At 38.5% G+C, this 20,000-nt stretch overlaps 1 protein-coding gene across 1 annotated transcript in view; it reads left to right on the top strand.

Moving 5' to 3' along the window:
• LOC138011857 (uncharacterized) overlaps positions 1–20,000 on the top strand; it is a 330,121-nt gene that overhangs the window by 272,013 nt on the left and 38,108 nt on the right. The gene's annotated exons all lie outside the window — the stretch shown is intronic.

Here is a 20,000-nt window from a genome sequence, read left to right as displayed (position 1 = left end):
AACACTAATGTACAAAATAATAAGTGATACATGAGGAAACTGAAAGTTCATAATTAAATTAAATCAAACTAGAGAGCCAGCCGCTTAGGCATTAATAAAGATTTTTTTGTAAATTTAACTACTTCACAGTTATTGTCATTATTTCATCTCTCAAAGTATCCCTCAAGATGATTCCACAGTCACAACAACTGCGCATAAATTATCACGAGCATCATGCGGAAATAAGTAGTATTTACTGGTAATTTTTATTGAAGCTAAGATCAACATGGTAGAGTGGTTTGCAAATGTGTCGCCAAGCTGACCCATCTTTTTTTTTTTTTTTTTTTCTCATTGTTTTCTTTTGTTAGTCTTTTTCTTTTTGTAGTGAGATTTTAAAACTAACAACAGATATCCTGCAAAATACGTAATTTTCTGTGTCGCGGAGAAAAGTGGTAGTTTTCCCACCTTTTTTTCCCCAATAAACGTAGGAAATTGTGCTTTGTCGTCAATGTGTTGAATAATAAAACAATTATTCTGCTCAATCTTGCGAAAAATCCCCTGATTTTCTTATATTCTGCGCGATTTCGCAGGATAATTGTTAAATAACGATCACTCCTGGAGACAATTGTTCTTTAAATCACGGCGACGCGGAGAGGAACGCTGGTAATACTTTTAGTAAATATGTTTTAAGGATTTCTATCTTTAATTTTCCAAATTAATTTTCTTCTTTTTATCAATAAAATACAGATATTTTGCAGCTCTGTTTCTCCCAAAAAAAGAATACATCAACGTATCGTCAATGTAAGTAGCTGTATAGCATGCTGAAAAAGAGAACCTTTTTTCGGGAAGTTTCCACTTATAAAAAGGCCCTTCCCGATTATGCTAGCATTTTTTTCGGCATATATAATTTGGCTTTACGAATACACTTTTTGAAAAAGAATTGCCTGCATACTTTAGCATTTTTCCCCTATTTAGCTACATTTCTGTTGTCAAAAGCATAACTTTGCTTGTTTTGGTGTTCTAACATTTCTATAAACCTTAGGCAACTCCAATTTTCCAAGCTTTCTGTTTATATGCTGTTGGGACTTGGAAAACGCCTAGCCGGTCAGCGCTTATTTTGCATAAGTGTACCCAGTCCTTGCTAAAAATCAACGCAAGATGGCGTCTGCCACGCCATCGTCAAGAAGTGACTTGCAGTACCGGTAGGTCATAAAAAGAGGTCGCGAAGCAGAAAATGAGCCAGCTCCTTTTTAGGGTATTTTGTCTTCCAAATAAAACAAAGCACTTTTCAAACTTTGAAAAATGAGCATAATTTGAGCTTTTTTTTGCTCAAAAATACGAGCTGGTGGCATTGCTAGGTCGCATAAAATGCCAGTTTTACTAGCATAATCGGGAAGGGCCTTCTGAGAACCGACAAAAACGACGAGGTCCGAAAATTAAACTTATCACTGACTTATCGAACTGGCATAAAATTCTTGCGAGTTCCTACGGAATACCGCAACCAAAACGCAACCATTGCACCTTCATTGCATCTTGCATGTTAGCCGAACCTAGGCAAACACAAATTCAATGGCAAAGTTAAATGTAAGTTGAAATAAAGATGGTGCTAGCCTCGTTCGTACTTCAGGTTTTCAACACGCCAAATAGCCGAGAAGAAACTGGCTCGAGACCTGTGTAAGTGACGTGACTTGTTTACATTCAAATGTCAACATTCACGTCATATAAAAGCATGTAGGTAAAGTCACATATCAAGGCTTAAAAGCATGTTACGTCAGTGATTTTACGGCATCGCTATTTGTAGTTTATTCTTACTTTATATTGAATCAGTTACCAGCACCGGTTTAAAAAAAAAACCGGCGCGATGCAGTTGTGGATAGTGAAAACGATGCAAAAACGACTGGAATACAGTACGTGTGGACGCGGATATTTTTGCCAGGGGCATACATGTATAGTTCGGACGGGAACAAGACCGGAGCGGGCGAGATAAATGCGACGAGCAATAAGTACGAAGGAAAAATAAGAGCTCCTATATTTTCTTCGTACTTTTGCTAGTCGCATTTTTCCTGCCCGCTCCGATTTTGAACTCGTCCCCTCTATCTGCCCCTGGGTTTCTGAGGATGGTGAGGACGGGGCCTTAGCGGTGACCAGGACGCTTCTCCCATTGTATTTCTCATTGGGGCGCTTTCCATTCGACCAAGAATTTGGAAAAAAAAAGATTGACATTAGGGGAATTTTCAATTCTGCAAGTCAGCCTTGCAGTTTTATCATTAGAATTTTCAATTCTGCAACTGGATTTACATTCGCAGGATACACAATTGTGCCATTAGAATATTCAGTCTCACAAGATATGATTCCTATCACAATTCACACATTCAGTTTAATGCATTTGAAACTGAATTGTAGTTTTACGATTTGCAATTACGACATGGCGGCATGGCACTCAGTGACCCGTTTTGAAGCAAAAGCCGAGTAGGACTGGGCGTCACTCCTCATTGGGATAATTTATTTTCCACCAAAACCTAATGCATTCCACCACCAACATGGCGGAGGACGGAGGAGATGCTGGGTTTGAGGTAAGAAATCACCTACTTCAAGTCATCAACACAATAATCAGGATTTTGGAAACAGGAAATCTAGAGAATGACTGTTTGGACGGCTTGGAATTTTGTCTTGATTGGCTTTACGGTGCGGTAATTTGATATCAAAATCTTGGCCGGCATCATCGACGATAGAGTGTTAACCAATCGACTCGTGTACGGACAGCTCAGCTTCAGCATTGAGTAACTTTATTTGGTTGGCGCAGTGTTTTGTCGTCAAGCGTTAACTCAAACATTTGTTTGTCTGCATTTTTCATACTTTTATGCAGCGAGAGTTATGACCAGTAGTTATACTCTACCAAAAATATCAGTTCAATTCACGAATCGGTAATCATGCTTCCCGTAAGGTTTTATACACCTTATTCCAAAATGGCCGCCTCTCGGTAAAGGCTGGGGCGAGTTGCACGAAAGCGAGGTCATAAGGGCCATAACAGCTGCTACTGAGAAGTTACGGATTAAAAGTATCGGTTGGTAACAGAAAATATGGCAAGTGCTTCGTATGGACACCATCTACTAACCGAAGAAGATATTCCGAAAAGTTTTCTTGCCGGAAGAAAACCTTTAACATTGAAGAACATCGAATTAAACTTTTGGTTACGCTGTCGCGACAAACTCGTGCAAAGGTCTCTCAACAAAAGCCCAGCTTGTAAAAAGGTAAGACTAACTTATTATCTAGGAACGTTTGCCAAGTGCGTTATGTAGAAATATGATTTGGATTCTTTTATTTCAGGGCAGAGGAATATGTAAGCAGAGGGTGGTGTCAAAATAATGTCGATCCAGATCCGAGATGATTTACACAAACGAAAGCTTCACTGTGAGTGCGAATTCTTACAAATCGGTGGGCGACTCAAGTACTATGGCAAGCTCATTAACACCATCACTTGGGACACAGTGGAAACCGAAAATTCCATTGGACGGCTGGGGATCATCCCTTGAAATAGCGCCTCTTTTTACAAGGGCATATCATTCTGTTCCTTCAGGCTTTAAGATGGCTAAAACCTACCTTGAAGATGAAATTTACAAGATATTCAAGCAAACTTTGACAGTATTTTAGCAGTATTTCTACTACGTTGCAAATGCTTTCATCAGTAGCTTTAAAAGGAACGAAAGCCCCCACAATTTAATTATTGCTTTATGCGTAATTTCTGGAGGGATTGTTTCAGAGCACCCCTCGTGCGCTGCCGGGAAATCCGGTTTTTGCACTCACGTTTTAGCTTTAATGCTGAAGATATGCAAGTACACTCTTTATAACTGTAAAAAATACCACAGAACTACAACATGAGTCAGGTGAAAACTGTTCAGCAACATGCACCTCAACCTGGCAGAGATGGCATCAACTCCGGGTCGAAGGGAATTACATCCTACCCGATTATGGAAGTTTCTGTTTCCAAAATGCAACTAGAGGTTGAGCACAAAAGTTGTAGTATCACCTGTCAGCTTTATGAAGCAAGAAAAGCTGATGGGAAATCAAAACTAAACGATTTTGTGGAAGCTGTACAAAACATAGATCCAACTCTAGAGTTGGTACAAACTTGTGAACTGAACACTAATGAAATATGGTGAGCAATAACTAGCTCCATGATTTAGAACTGAACTGTATTACACAGGTTGAACTCTGCATCTAAATCTGAACTCTGATTCTGAACTCTGATTAATTTATGCAACCAAAACTTCTACTTAACTTAATTAATTATGTGAGTTAATTGTGCCCATTTTGTGAACTACTTAACTAGATCCTGCAAAGGTAAGGTAAAGCCCTCTACGAGCCTAGAAGGCCCATCAGGCCGGCTCTTATCTCCGGTTACTGTAGCATGAAGCAACTAGGAGTATTTCTACTCCCCCCCTGGATGGGATGCTAGTCCATCGCATGGTTACCCCCAGCAATTCGCCATTACTCATTTATACACCTGGGTGGAGAGAGGCATCCTGTTCTGGTGAGTAATTTTAAAGAAGGGTTACAATGTACAAAAATGTGTAATAGTGTTGTTCTGTATAACGTATACACGTGGTGATAAGGCTTGAAGTTATTATTCAGCAGTTTAAATTTCATAGGAAGCTTACATGGAATTCCCAACATGGAATTAGTGCAATAATCAGTCTTTCTTCATCTATATTTATACATGATATATGAGCTAGTTGATTTTCCCGCAAAGTGGATGGGTGGCGCAATGGCCATGCCACAAAAACGAGGAAAAAGAATCGTGCTGCACGTGCTGCACGTGTCCGACTACGTTTCTTTACAGTTCTCGGCGAATTAGCGGTGGCCAGGTTGTGTTTCTCATTTGGGCGCTTTCCATGCGACCAAGAATTTCGAACAAAAAAACCAGTTAAGGAACCGAATGGAACGGAACTATGTCAGAAAACAATTTCGGACATTTATAATTAGGTATGTATCTCGCGAAGTGGTCGTATAAATTTCTATTCCGGAACAACCGGAATATCTCGTTGGTTCACTCCTCGTCGGCGCTGTTTACATTTTGGGGCAATACTGGTTGAAGTGATTGGTTTGGAGCGGAAAAGGATGTTCTCTTCGCAAAATGAAATTATCGAAACTTTTAACTGAAACTTCTGGTCGAGTGGAAAGAACCTACGGTGACTTATATTTCAAACAGTGTACGAAGTTTCTAGATCTTCATCAACGATGATCTACAGGAAATCACTATTGTCCAAAAGTTGGATTGTTAACATAAACCATCACTTCATAGAATCAGATCCACAAATAAATTTCATTGATTGTCTGTGGCGAAAATAGCTATATTATTAATTGAATAGTTGATTCATATTGCACTCAAGACAAGAATAATGAGAATGAATTACAAACTAAGGGATGACCGTAAGATTTCCGATTCTAAACAGAAAAAGCAACTTACCAGAATCAGGGTTATTCCCATAAACGCATGTTGGTTTTTCCACAAACTGCTTTGGCCGAAAATATTTGGTGTCGTTGTTGAACTCGCAAGTCTTGTCAGCAAGATTGAAGTTGAGGCTTTGACAAGCTGGTTGCATATTGCAAGCGATGTAACAAGAAGCCAAACGATCAGCAATAAATGAATGATACGAGTGATCAACAAGAGCGAAGCCGTATTCTGATCGGCTTTCATTGGTACACGATTTACCAGCCAATGCTAAGCCATGAAATGCCGCAGAAATCAAAGAAAAGATGACAGGAAAACCTGCCATAGCTTCGGCGGTGGAAGCGGAATAATTGGATCTCAGTTATTCGTTACACCCTTCAATTTGTTTCAAAGTTATTCATTATTCATTATTGATTTTTTTTATCGATATTCCTTTTTTTGTATTGATTATTTTTTTAAGGGAACCGTAAAATTGTTTAATCCGAATGTTCTAGCACTAAATATTCCTTATCCATGCTCTCTTTCAAGCCGTTATTCAATGTTCATTGTTTCGCTTTCACCCCCGAATAGCTTTTTACTTCCTCGTTCAACAGTCCATGGTCATTAACACCGGTCCGGATAATATTAAGATATAAGATACCAATATGTTTGAGATAAACTGATTTTCTATTGCTGGCTTTGTGGTAGACTAACTTAATTTTTATTTGAATAGACAGTCATAATTTATTTACATTTAAGTTCAATTCTGACGTCAAATACACAATAAATCATTCAGTATGGGGCAAAAAAAGTTGCATCTTCTTCTGGCTTTGTGGTAGACTAACTTAATTTTTATTTGAATAGACAGTTATAATTTATTTACATTTAAGTTGAATTCTGACGTCAAATACACAATAAATCGTTCAGTCTGGGGCAAAAGAAGTTGCACCTTCTTATTCTTCTTATTGAAACGAACTGTAAACAAATAAGCTCTTGCAATTGTCGAAGTGCTTTTCAAGTGCTTCGTGCAATATTTACAATGTGAAAGATACATGTTTTATAATACAATCAACCAGAAGTTTATGACCGCGTAGCGTTTAACTCTAGATCTGGTTCAGACCTGTGGATTTTTTTTTTAATTTAAAAATTTCCTCATTTGGATCATAGTTAATAGAGGAGAATGATTATGAAACGCGAGAAGTTTCTTTGTTGTATGTTTTTGTTCTCTTTTTTGGCCTTGACCGTGCACAAAACACAATAGTTGTTTACTCCGTACTGAGGAACTAACCAATAGAAACGTGTCGATTACGTAATTCATGCATATTGTGTGAACGCAAAACAAAAGATTGTGCACAGTCGTGGACTTTCCAACCTAAATCTTGGCATCTTTGTTTGCCCCTTTGATGTTTGCTGAGCTTTCAAACCATTCCCCTCTATTAACTATGTTTGGATGTAGCGTAGCTCGTGCATTTTCCCGCGCGTGCAGCTTCGATCTTAGTTTGTCCATATTTGGGCATAAAATTGGTGTCCAAAAATCCCCAGCTTTGTTCCAAGGAAAAGAGTCGCAAGTTACAAGCTTCAAGGTCACGTGGTACCGACTCAACAGAATATCGCGTTTCTGATTGGTCAAAGACGAATGCACGAATAGCTTACATAGAATGCAAAAAAAGTTACAGAGAGCAATACGGAAGTTGCTATGGAAACACAAGAATTGATCTTGCATTTCGTGAATTATGGCCAATTAATCGCTATGTTTTGAAAGTTTAATTTTCAAATCGAGGACTTTCAAACAGACGTTTATGCCAAAAATGACGAAATGCACTCGAGTTCACACAATTTTAGGCAAACTCAAGGCGAGACCGAAATTCAACAAAGACTCAAACTTTGTCAGTATCATAAAGTGCTACTATGATCAAATTTTTGTCCCTTGAATTTTTAGGTTTATCACTCAGAATTCCAGGAAAGATTAAAAACGCCGTTTACTGTTTGGAAGTATCTGCACTGGTTAAGTTTGAAAAATGTGTAAAATATGAAAATGAGATGACGTCATTCACTCAACCCAAATAGAGCTGTCTCGGTCAATTTACAGCGGAGAACATTGAAACTTGGTAGACTAATAGTTCTACAGAGACCAAAGAAATCGGTTCCCATGGCAACTCACTCTTTCCCAGTCCCCTCCAATTTGAATTTAATATTCTTGGTAAACTTAAGCTAGAAAAACATTTAACAAGGCAACAAACTCGACCTAACATATTTATATGCTTGCAGAATCCCGCAGATGAGGCAACATTGGCAAATATCAAAAGGGACAACAAAGGTGTTAAGCAAAGCCTTTAATATCAGGGAGGTCTGGAACCAAGTATGTTGCCATGGTAACAAAAGTGGTATGCTCATATTGTGGATCACATCTACCAGAATCTCACTGCAAAAAATCAAGCATTTCTGATCCAAATTGCCTGAGATATCTTTTTTAATTATAGTTGATCAAAATTTGGTTGAGTTTATGACGTCACCACTTGACCAATTTGCATAGTTTAAAAACTTTAATATTTCTTAAACAAAAAGAGATATTTGAAAATAGTAGACAGTCTTCTTCTTCTCGCACAGACTACATGATTATGTCTTAAAATGGCTTAGATAGGAAACATGCGAATTTCGTAAAAGTAGCACTTCATTTATTCAACATTGTCAGCCGCGAGCGTTTAATTAATAGGGTCCAAACATTATTTTTGCAGTACTGGGCGTTTAAAACGAAAACTCTCGAAAATTTTAGTACCCGGCCTGTCAGAAATGTTCATCACCTTTAGAGCTTCTGTTCGATAAATTAAACATTCTCCGTGGTTTTGCTTCAAAGAATGTTATTGGGTTTTCGCAGACTAGATTAACATCAATTTCTTTCCACCTTCATTAGGAATTAAAAAGCCTTGAAGGGAAAAATAAATAATAAGAAATGAATCTCACTTCACTTCTTAGGTGGTCTTCACAACGAAATTGTTTTTTTTCATCTACTGAGTTGATATCGTAAATTGACCACCGTAAAGAAATTTGAAGGCTCAAGCTTTCGTCAGAGCTAACAAGACCCTAAAGGACGTTTCCGTGGGATGCACATCAAACAATGTACGCAAATTGTTCAGTAACATTAAATAACAATATTTACAATAATATACAATATTTTATTTATTTGCCATAACTCTCTCATTATGTCACTCTTTACTCACTGTGTCACTCTTTACTCACTGTATCCGAGTTTGGGGTGTTGCTGCTTATAGTAAGCATTTGAGTCAAAGTGATAGGCTACAGAAAAGGGCATTAAGATTTGGGTACATATAGTAGGTAACATTTATCAAACAGATTATCAAAGATAAGGGTTTGAGCCTATGGAGTAGTATTGTGGATAATCCCTCGCACCCGCTGCAGGATCTTCTTCCCCCACGGAAAAGCAGAGCTTTGCGTAGTAGATCCCATCCCTCCCACCTCCTAGGTGTCAAAACAGGCCCGGCCCGACCTGTTTGAATGATAAAACAATGAATTAAAGAAAAACAAATGAAAACAAGAACACTTAATGGCCAAGAATCTTTAATTTACTGAATATGACTGAATATTTTAGATACATGTACATAAAGTGTCAGTGAAGTGTATTCTATCTAATAGCTAAAAAAAGCAGAAAGCACACTTAAAACAGAATTATCAGTGACCATAAACAAGCCAATGTCAATGATCAATCATCACTTTTCTCTGTCGTGCTATAAGTGAAAGCGAAATTACAATTATTTCAGTAATTTTTTTCTCCTCAACCTCAGAAAATGTTGAACTTAAAGCCATGTACGTTTGAAGTTGAAGAACACTGCACAGTTTTTATGCGTTGTTGTAATAACGCACTCTGTCACTTTGATGTCGCTAGGTAACGGGAACTCACGTGATCAATTTTAACCAATGACGCGAGTGGATTTTAGACAGTGAACGAAGATTGAATATTAAATATTGAACGTCTTTCATTGGTAGCCGAATAAGAGCATTCTTAACGACCATTAAACAATTGCATGAATGCGCCTGTCGCCTTGAGGCTGGTTTTCACTAGCGACGGAGTCGGAGTCGTAAGAGCGCTTATGACCAAGTGAAAATAAAAGATCGGAGTTGTAAGCGGAGTCATAAGGGAGTTTAAGCAAACGAAACCGTCATTCCAAAATATAACTTGGTGCTATCACAAGTATTTCGTGATTATTCCGTCTTGTTCACCTCTTACAATACAGGCGAACTATCCTGTAACTGGATCGGTACGAAAGGTTTTAAAGTCAAAACAGAAAATGACTGTTTTATTGTTATGTGCTCACGTTGTCTTCAAAACCTAAAATCTGGTGATTTCACGTTGTGTTTTGTGGAGTACGGCGAAGACATGCACGAAAATTCGTGTTGCACGCGGTGCAGCACGAGTATTTTTCCTTTTTTAACCAGTAATATTCTTGCTTTGTGGCGTTGCCGTAGCCGTAGCCGTCGTTTTTGCTTAAACTCCCTATGAGCTCGATGGAATCGGAGTCGGAAGAATCAGAACGTTCCCATTTTCTTCCGACTCCGCTTATGACTCCGTCGCTTATGATTCAGTGAAAAACTAGAATGTCGGAGTCGGAAGTAGAAGCGGGAAAACCAACCAATCACAACGCTTGGAATCGAGCATTGCGATTGGTTTTTTCTTCCGCTTCTGCTTCCGACTCCGACAACGCAGTGTTCACTGGATAGTAAGCGACGGAGTCATAAGCGGAATCGGTATTCTGCTTCCGACTCCGACAGTTTGATTTTCACTAGATCGTACAAGGCGCTCTGCGCTTATGATTACGACTCCTACTCCGACTCCGTCGCTAGTGAAACCAGCCTTTAACGACCATTTAACGAATGCATGAATGCAATTGCCGAACTTGAGACGATCAGAAATCGATTACAAATTTTCCATTGTTTACGCCTGACAGCCTGATTCCCCAACCATCCCGATTGCTCTCCACGAAATAATAAACTAGTCTATCTAGTATAATAATTACAATATGGACTTATGGTAGTTAACTTTGACAGCGCACGCTCACACGCCCACACACACGCATAAAGACACAAACAGATATTAAATTATTTGGTAAAGTTAATTCACCCTGAGACAGAGTTTTTCTCTGTCCTTGTGTGGGCCCATTTCCATCAGTAGGGCTAACGCTCACATGGTTCATATGGGATAGAAAATCTAGCACTACACATTACACTCTATTCAGTTAACTCTGTTTAATTCAGAAGAGTCAGCCTTAATGAAGTTAATACTTAGCGAGAAGAAATTCTTCAAGCTTTCTTTTAAAAGAAGCGGAGGAGGAGGCCGGAACAAGTTATATCAGAATTCAGGCTAATTATAAAACTTTGGACCTTGAAAGTAAATTGAAAACTTTCTGGAGTTGGTTCTGCACAGTGGCAAGCGAAAAGACTGAGCATTCTTTCCTAGTACTGTAATTATGGATTTGACTATTCATTAAAAAGAGGTTAATGAATTTGGAAGGAATTGTAGAGTTCTTCAATGAAAACATAAAAATACCTAATTGAAAGGAATGAATATCATGAAATTTTAGGAGTTTAAGTTCCTTAAAAATAGGGCCAGTATGGGCATCGTAGGTAGAGTTGCTCACTATTCTTAGTGCACGTTTCTGTAAGATTACAATTTTCAAAAGGTTTGACTTGTAGGTGCCACCCCAAGCTAACCCTAACCCTAACAAAGTATGAAGGGGGTGAGTTGAGGGAAAAAATCCTGGATTTATGAATGATACCTATAGATTTAGATAATTTACTTGCTACTAGAGATATGTGAGATTTCCAGGTCAGATTGTCATCCAAAAAAACAATCAAAAACATCATCTCAGAAACGCGAAGGATAGGCTGCTCGTTTATGTTTTTTTGCTAAGACTTGAATGCCACCAAATTAGTCTTGGTTAAATTCAAGGACAGCCGGTTAACTGCAAACCAGGCTGACAATTTGTTTAGTTCTCAATTTAGTGTACTGATTAGGTAAACAGGATTATTATGTGGAAGTCCAAACAGGCAAAGAAATCGCGTGGAAAAACATAGAACGCACTCTCTCTCTCTCTGTCTCTCTCTCTCTCTCTCTCTCTCTCTCTCTCTCTCTCTCTCTCTCTCTCTCTCTCTCTCTCTCTCTCTCTCTCTCTCTCTCTCTCTCTCTCTCTCTCTCTCTCTCTCACACCCAGGTTACTTACCCAGGGGGTAACCAGGGGGGTCCTGGGTCCAGGTGATCCACCAGGGGATTGCACAGTAAACGCTGGAAGTACTGAACAGGTTTGACAGGCCATCCCCTTTTTTTATTTTTCGTTTACCGTCGAATGCGTTTCCTGATAGTGGGTCGGTCGGTCGGTCGGTCGGTCGGTCGGATTGAAAGAGAAAAAAGAAATAAAACTAGTAGTAATCATGGATAAGTAAAGTGCGTTCGGCGCCTCGGCGCCCCATAGTATAAATACAGCTTTGATTTGGGAATGCGGGCATTGCGATACGAACCCGATGTCGAGGCATGACAGATTCACAATCACATCGATTTCAGATCGAGGTCCAAGATGGCGTCCAAACCCTGAAATCGCATGGCATCGATCGCAATTGATACCCGCTAAACATATTCCGGACATTCGTAAAACGACACGATTAGAATGCGTCCTCCGTCGGAACGCTAAAAAAAAATCACAAGAAGTAGGTGGATGTCATTTTGGGAAGACACGCATACAATATTTGAACAGAATTTATATCGATCCGACGGGGAATTCGCTTTTTGTGATTCCTTGCAATGTAAATGCTGGTAAGTCGCAAACTAGTTTCGGTGATAGATCCTTTTTGCAGACCAAAAGATCTAAATATCGCACGCAAGCTTGCTTCACAAAACGCAGTTATATTATCAAGCTTTTTTACTGATTCGTCTTCATTTTCCAGAAATGTTGATTGTTCCAGCCATTAAACGTCCTCTGGTCCTCGAGGAATTCCCAATTGCGGTAATCTTCACTGCTACTCCAAGAGAAGATGGTTCAACAACGATTCCGTTTCTACTTGATAACATGTTGCGAAGAGAGAGTCATACATAAATAATTGGAAAACGGAAACTGAAATATAAACATAGCTTATTTTCCAATGGAAAACAGAATTAGATACCCCATTTGATGCCCGATGGAAACAGACTTCAAAGAGTCATAGAATTCCGAGTTTTGGGGGCCGTGAAATGGCGACTGAAGTAATGTGGGCGCGCCCAACGTGACCGTCCCTTATACTGCTGCACAACTTTGTGTACCAGCGGGCTTGGCACTTATTGAAGATTTTTGATTTTTCGGGTTAGTGAGTTTTCGCTACCTGAATGTATATGGTTTGCATTATATTGTTGACTTAAAAATATATGTCTCACAAAGATGGGTCACGGGCACCTCAGCTAGGACACCCCCTGTATGATAGCATTGGTATACTGAAGAGCAACTCAGTTTGTCGTCAGGCTTAGCATACCACATAACTTTAAGAACATGTTAACAACGTTTTCAGACTAGAACATTCAGTTTCCGCCCCAAAATTACACGCTCTTGTATCAGAAAAGAGAATACTTTGGAAAATGAGCTCATCATGGGCCTTGGCTACGTGCCACGTGTGTCTTTTAATTCGTAAATGCTAGCATTTAAAATCACAACGTTAGACGACGGCGAAAACTGTAATAACTATCCATGGTCATTTTTACTTGCTATATGATGAAGCCAAATACTTGGTCAGAATTACTTACCGGGCCCGTTATCTCATTAAGTTAACGGCTCTTTTGCAAACACAAGAGAAATGGATAACAAAAATAATTTAACGTATATAGACAAATTAATTAACGAATTTTGTTACTTTGACAAGACCCCAGAAACTGCAATGAGTCAGTGGTTGTTTACTATTTAGAGAAATTTCCGGAAATTCCGGTTGGTTTGTAGATAGAACACGACTCTTTGGTTCGTTCCACTGGAAAATTTCCGAGAGCAGCGGGACGTCTGAAAGGGTAGTCCTGTTTTCCCGTTGGAAACTTTCCGATGGAAATGTGTGTGCCATTTACAAGTTTTCAAAGGTCTTACCAGTTCCAGGTTATTCACGGCCATATTTTTTATTTTGGCGCGTAAAATGACAATCACCGCAAGTGGGCGGCGAAGGACCTGAGTTAAATGGAATACGTCAGTTTCACCTGATGGATAATTAAACCTATACAATAAATATGTATTATTATTATTATTATTACTATTATTATATCAAATGTTACTATTTGCAACGTTATCTTTGTGGGTGTGTAATAACTTTAGAATATAAGATAGTAATAGTGGAATGTAATTATTAACATGGTAGTAAGACTTATATTAATTAATTGATTTATTTTATTTATTCTTTTTTTACCTTTTTTAGTTCTAAAATGTATTTAATTCTAGCTTTAATGTGCGTATATTAATGTTCCTTTTTGTAATTGTAATAAAATGGAAAAAAAAAAGTTTCACCCGATGGAAATTTCCACCGAAATTTTCGGCATTTTTTGTAAATGGTAAACAACCAGTATTACTCGTCACACCACGGCACGTGATCTTTTGACCTTTGGTGCCATGCAACACACTTCACCAAATACACTAGCCGTAGCTACGAAAGGGCTATGGGGGCTAGGTAGAGCTTAAACTAAATTTGTGAATTACAAATTAAAAACAGAGCTCTTGCTGGATTTACTGAGATAATTCATTTTAGGTGGTCCATGTACCTGTTCCGTCGGGGTAGTCCATAGTCTAGCTAAGGGTCAGTGAAATGACGACCATGCACCACATCCGGCTGTTTCTGGTTTATATGAACAATTGCATTAATGGAACTAGTGCTAAGAGGAGGCAGTGGAAGGTAGCACTGGTAGACTTGTAGTGGTAGTAGTTGTAGTAGGAGTGTTAGTGTTAGTGGCAGTTCTACTGATAGGAATTCTTTTTTTATTTATTGGTTTATTATTCTTCTTTAGTTTCTTTCTTTCTTTGTTTTAATTTGAATCGATAATTCTCAAAAGGCTTAGCCTGTTCCAGTGTCCCAGATAGTCGGGAAAACGAATACAACAGCCTGGGAAAAGCAAGCACCCACTCATTTTTCGCACGCATTTTTTTCTCTTTCCCTACCATCTGCCAGCCTGGAACAGGCTACAAAAGGCTCGATGCAAACAGAAAATTAAGTACATTTACTGTTTTTACACATCTTCATTTTGATACTTATTACTAGAGAGGATAGACTTGTCCTTAAATATTGAGAACACTCAGTTACCTCTCCAATTCATTAGAAAAAATAAAGTTGTTTCAAAGGGGAATAAAAAAGCAAAATCATTATGTTGTTGAAGCATGTTGCTAAATCAATTTACAAGTTTGCTCATTCATATAATTCATTTAGGTCACCAATAAAAACATCACATGCATATATATAAGCTTAAATAAAAACTTATAAAACACTCCTCATTAGAATTCTATATACCGGTATAAAGAATACTAACAAGTCAAAGCTTGTTTTTCTTTATATGTAATGTGGCAAAGTTCATCGGTGTCAGATTATAAAAACGGATTGGTCCAGTTGCTTAGAATGGACTATACCTTTTCGTAAACTGATATGACCTGATGATATTCTCCCTTTTCCTTTTCCCTTAAATGCACCCTCACCATTTGGTATGGACATCCCAGCCATCTCACGGCAAGCTTGGGTTTATGGGAGGTTAGTAGCCATCACTGCACAGCTCCCTTATTCAGGCTAAACGCTACAATTCCGCCTTTTGATTTGTGTCTCTATGAATAGTCTGCTCAATGGTCTGATCAACAGCTACTTGACTGAATGCACTGCTTGAGCGTTGAACCACATGCCAGCTTTGAATGCTTCGGGGACAGAGGGGTGCACATCTCTGAGTGACATCATGTCACACTAGTAGATTTATAGGTATCTTGAGTAGTTGGTGCGATCATAGGCGAACATCGAAGGAAGCATGTCACGATCACAAGTGAGATGTAGATTCCAATCACCTTCTCTGATTGACCGTATGCAACACAAAAGCAGACAAGCCATTTGGTAAACAGTTCAATTCGCGTCCTTTTCGTTCATTTGACATGAAACGTAGTCAATTTATCTGCAGTTATACATGTAACCTCTGCATAGAAATTTGCAGTCTCACCACGTACATATACTGTATGACGACTTTTTTGCATGATGTCACATTGACACCATTTTCGTCAAATGTACCACTTTAGAGAGTCGTGCCTAAGCCCAACGAGCCATATCAGTTATTTCGTGAGCTTTAATAAGGCATCGCCTTGTTTGGAGATAATCCCATAACATGCATAATTATTGCGGAATAATGAAACTGGAAGTGACTTTCATTCCACTTCCGGTTTGATGCTGTTGCCTTTAATAGGCTTTTCCTTCTATTGCAACGAATAACTCGAATATTTCTGTGCAAATAATGATTTCAAAATATGAAAAGGATGTATCTGAGTGAAATTATATGGTTTTTAGGGGGATTAACGAGTGGAAATATAAGATCTTCTTTGCATTTTGGTTCTCTTTGCTCTAATTACCATAAAACGTCCTGAAATTCGACAAATGGAGCACTTTTACTGCCTGCAAGTGGCATAGATGTAGAAATAATTAGTTTCCGAAGAAGTATGATCCTAAAAACAGTTTAAAAATAGCAAAAATGCAGCATAATGAAATTTCAGCGCAAAGGAGTATGGCTTGTTGTGGCCAGGTTACCAACGTCTTTGGACACTTTTTCTATGTGTTAGCTAACATATTCTTAATCATCAGGCTCTAAGCCTTAAAATGATACCAAGCACAGCTTGCCATCCATGGGGTGCAGCCAAGTTGAAAAATTGAGCCCTTTTCCGATTTGGCCACTAGTCTAAATGTTTTCCTCTCATAATTTGAACCTTTGTTTGGAATCCAGAGGGACACACTTTTTGTGGATTGTTTTGAAGACATTTCAATAAACATGCAGGTCCTGTTTCATCGGGTTTAAAACCACTTAAGTTTCATACCAATTCTTGCTAATAGGTCTCGTATATTGAAGCCCTCATCTGCAATTTATTAGAAAACAGTCCTAAGAAAATATGCGCGCTGATTGGTTAAAAATCGTGTTTCTATAACTCGATGGAGACACAGTTGACACTTAATGTTGACACAGAACTAGCACGAGCTGTTGACGTAGTGATGGCGCGAGCAAAGAGAATTTACATTTTGATAATTAGAGTTAACAAGTTGTTTTCCTTTTTCTCGTCGCATTGTTTTCTAAAAGAAATAGAAAACATGTACTCCGTGTTTCTATCGAGTTATAGAAACACTTGTGAAAGTTTGAAAGAACTCGACAAGGCTGTGGGAACATGAGCCGCAGCATTTCTCGTACTCCCAAACTTTCACTCATGTTTCAATAACTTGATAGAAACACGGTACATGTTTTTTTTATTTCTTAATTATAAAATAATTAGTATAGTACGCGCACTCTCATTGGTCAATAGCTGTGTTTAGATGAGAGTATGGAAACACAGCTGTGACCTCACACGAATTTTGACTGCTTATGTAGTCAGACGCGCGTTTTGATTGGCTGGTAGGAAATTGAGCGTATATCAAGAAAATCTGTTTCAATCTAGAAGGAAAAAACCGAGCATATACCTTCATTTGTTGAACTGTCTCAAATTCCCACAACTCCCCCTCGTGATTAGATGAAGCTATGAAAACACGGAAAACGTCCTGTATTGCTTAATTATAAATGATCTCCCTCTTTAACGAGGTCAATAAGACCACTTTCTTGCACAATTGTACGGTCACTGGTAATGCCAGACCACAATCCCCAAAAAACAGTGCTGCTCATTTAAACACTGCTGTTTATTTAAACATTGCTATAAAACTCTCCTGCTCTTTTATTAAACAGTACTTATCAGCATTTTAATTGTATAAGGTAAGCACCCCCACTATTGACTGAACATACCTACACAAGGTTGTGGTGTATGTTTGTGATTGGGGAGGGGGTAGGTTTGGTATGGATCATTGAAGTGTGAAGGGATGGGGGAGAGGGAAGAGGTTTGGGAGAAAACATCATCATAGAAAAAAAAAAGTGGGAGGGGGGGTATATAGCCCCTCCCTCTTCACAACCTCTGAAACACTGAACAGCTGCAGGACAACACGGGCAGCATAACAGAGGATCTACCTGTGGTGATGGAAGATAGAGATGGTGAGAGAAGCAGGGTCATAGCGGTGTGAGGGTGTTTGACTACGGCAGATAATCTTTATGCCATCCAAAACTCAAAGAAAACAGCCTTGGGATAAAAACCACAGTTCAAAATTTTGCCAGTCGGGTGTTAACCAATCACACTTGATCAAAATCTGAAGAAAAAAGAGATTTTTTGTCATAGTAGCACTTTAAAGACACATCACCCTGCCTCATACACCTGGCAGATATTGTAACTTGATCAGTTCTCAGTAGGCTCTGCATTAAAGGGGTGACAGTCTTCCACAGTTTCACAATACCCCACTCAGCCTGCCATACTTGTCAATTAAGGAGCATGACCAGGGCTACTTTACTGACCACAGTCACAGAAAAATAAATTGCAGCACAACATAATCATTCAATTTCATACAGCTGATATAACATTAATAATAGTTTGTAACACTAGAAAGATTGTTCTTAAATTAAAGACTAATTTTAAATGAATGCTTTGTTTATAGTGGAAGTGCAGTTAGCTATCAAGTTAGTTCACAGGCACCCCACTTTTTAATAATCTGAACTTAACTGAAAGATTAACAACCCCAACTGGCAGGAGACAACCAGTTGACTATTTACAAAGCATGGTAGAGCCAGGGTTGCCACTCATCAGTAACAAAAAATTCCTTGACCTCTAAACAATTTTCACTGACTTTACATTCGTTCAATATAATCACATAATTATGGTTCAGCTTCTTTGGAAGGCCATTCATGAATACATGTAATTTCCTCTTTGTTTTCAATCTCTTTGCGCTTTTCATGGAATTCTGTGCACAAAATCTTGTGAACTGTTTACCAAAACTAAAATTCCCTGACTTTGACAATATATATGTAAAAGATTTTCCCTGACTTTTCCCTGACCTTGAAAAATTTTTGTTCTTCCCTTATTGTTCCCTGAACTTGGCAACTCTGAGAGTTGAATCTGAGACAACCGGAAACAAACCAAACCAGAGGTTAGAATGGGATCTCCAAAAAATGATCTAGTTGTCTGTTCATATCTAGTGTTTTGATTGGCAATCATTGGTATATGAGCTACAATGTATTATACCATGCTCTAAAATATTAATATCTAACTGACTGTATACACCTTATTCCAAAATGGCTGCCATTTTAGTATTCTTTTGTCTGATTGCAGATTGGCCCTTTTTTTCGCAGGCAGGTACAAAAGCTGGACCAGATTTATTTAGCTCTGATCAACTTGGTTCGCTCATCCTCGGATGGATGTTAAAAAAATGATAAGACTTTGAGAAATCACCCTAGCCCTAATCTTTAAGCTAACCTTGGTAAAATCGGCTCGCAATTGTTGAATAGTTTTGGGTGACAAAACCCTTTTCCGCCCAATCCGAGGGGTCAGATCTGAGTTGATATGATCCGACTTTTATACCTGCCTCTTTTGGCATTGCTTTAGATTTAGCAAAAATCAAAAGAATATTATTCATGTCATATCCACCCCACATTCCTGGAATAAATTAACTGTAATTGTTAAATATAAGTTTCTTTCTTGTACCCTTAGCATCACATAACACATCCCTCAGAACAATACAACAATGCAAAATTTCTTCCATATTGGAAAAAAGGTCTATTGAAACAATCGTTATTTTCTAAGTTCCAGTCATGGTGAGAGAGATGCAGAGTGGAGCTGATGTAGACACGAGTTGTTTGTGGACTCATTTAAGGACGGTGCCTACTATTGTTATTGCGCATACGTTCTGCGCATCTCCAGATACTCAGATTTCCTGTCGCCCATGCTTACTAATTCAGGGATATTTTTGCGCGGTTTAAAACTATCCGGAGAAAATAGATCTTAGTAAGTACTCTTCGTATCCAAAAAGAAAATTGGGGGTAACCATGCATTTTTTAGAGATACTTAACTTTCAATTTGAGAAAGAACGCCATACATTGCTTTGTATTTTAAAGCTTTTTACAAATATTATTCATGAATTATCTTTGAAACATGCGTGGTTACCCCCAATTTTCTTTTTGAATTTCAATAACACTTGTTAAGATCTACATTTCCTGCATAGTCACAAACCGGGGAAAAAATATCTTTAATTAGTAGGCGCTGTCCTTAATTTGTGTTCACAGCAGTGAGAAGTAAACTAGATAACAGCACCATAACGCTGATGATAAACACTGATTGGCTGTTTTTCTGGAGGCTTGTACCATTGCAGTCATCTCTGTTTTTCTGGAGGCTTGTACCATTGCAGTCATCTCTGTTTTTCTGGAGGCTTGTACCATTGCAGTCATCTCTATCATTGCAACAACTTCCTTTGCAATCCCCAGTGTATCCCTCGCTTCTAAGGGAAACGCAAATTC

This window comes from Montipora foliosa, chromosome 7, assembly GCF_036669935.1.
Source record: "Montipora foliosa isolate CH-2021 chromosome 7, ASM3666993v2, whole genome shotgun sequence".
NCBI classification, from domain to species: Eukaryota; Metazoa; Cnidaria; class Anthozoa; order Scleractinia; family Acroporidae; genus Montipora; species Montipora foliosa.
This window is presented reverse-complemented; position numbering and strand designations above follow the sequence as displayed.